The sequence below is a fragment of the Grammomys surdaster genome, unplaced genomic scaffold (genome assembly GCF_004785775.1).
Source record: "Grammomys surdaster isolate TR1022 unplaced genomic scaffold, NIH_TR_1.0 126133, whole genome shotgun sequence".
NCBI classification, from domain to species: Eukaryota; Metazoa; Chordata; class Mammalia; order Rodentia; family Muridae; genus Grammomys; species Grammomys surdaster.
In genome coordinates, this window is record NW_021620941.1 from 1434299 (window position 1) to 1435588 (window position 1290).

The 1290-nt window shown below is 42.0% G+C and overlaps 1 pseudogene; it reads right to left on the minus strand.

The window, feature by feature from the left end:
• Positions 1-786: 786 nt before the first annotated feature.
• LOC114612190 lies at positions 787-1290 on the minus strand (annotated as a pseudogene).

Consider the following 1290-nt stretch of genomic DNA (forward strand, 5'->3'; position numbering starts at 1 on the left):
GGCATCAGGAAATGAGGGCTAGAGTGGAGTTTCTGGTCTGCATTGGCAGCCTTAGAACCTTAGCCTGGTGGCTTAACGTTGGCAGTCCCTGAGAAAATAATATCTCTGACTTAATGGAGTAAGGAGTAAAGGTCCAGTGGAAATTACTGAGTATTCTGTGGTGTCTCAAAATCTCAGGCAAGGCAGAATACAGACAGCTCACTTATAATGCCAGAACTCGAGAGGCTGAGGCAGGAGGATTATTGCCAGTTTGAAGCCAGCCTGGGGTTATCTAGGAAGACCCTGTCTCAACACTTTTCCTCTCTAAATATAGTGTGAGTGATGTCTGCCTGGGAGAGCTTTTACACTGTTGGTCATTGCCCTGTATCCTCAGAGTTACCCTGAGAGAGAAGCTTTACAGATGGGGAAACCAAGGTTCAGAGATGTCTGGAAGCTTGGAGCCAGGTGATGGATTCCAAATTCAGTGTGACCTCAAAGTTAGGATAGGGATATTTATTTATTTATTTATTTATTTATTTATTATTTTATTTGTTTATTTGTTTATTTTTATTAGGCAAAGAATTTTATTAACCTTTTCCAAACTTTATTCCCAGGCTTTTTCAGCTTAATTTGCCGCAAAGAATTAGATATAAGCGAAACTGAAAAGAGCTGCACTGTCCCGGGGCTTGGGCTTAAAAATATTAAAGATCTAGATTTTATCAGATCCATAATAAACAAAAAAAATTTAAAAAGCAGTCATGATATAAAATAGCAGCTCCTGTAACTTCTGCAAATGTCATCTTCTTCAGAAGTTGCTTCCATTCAGTTTGCCTCATTCTTAGAAGCCTCATCAACATTCTCCACCAGATCTGGAACTTCATCATCATCATCCTCTCCAGCAGCAAGTGGTGCTTTTCCATCCGCAGATTGTTTGGGCAGAGCTTCGGCCAGTCTCCTTAAGCTAGTCAGACTGTCTGCACCGAGCTGGTTTAGGATGCTGGGAAGCATGTCTGTCCGCTGCTTTGTCTCAGCGTGGCCTGTAATGGTGAAGGTGTTTGCTGCCAGAGACGCCTGAACTTTAGGGTTGTTAAAATGGATCACTGTTCCTTGGTTTGTAAACATGTTCACCTCTTCAATACCAGAGATATTGTTTACCCCTAACTTCTTTAAGGAGAACTGCAGCTTTTTATCGTCTGCTGTGGCTGTTCTGTGAACCACCTTCTTCTTTCTACAAGCAGTTCCTTTCCCACCAATGCGCACTTGTGTCCGCAGTTTGGCAAGTTTTTCCTGCTTCATGATCGTTTCTTTCAT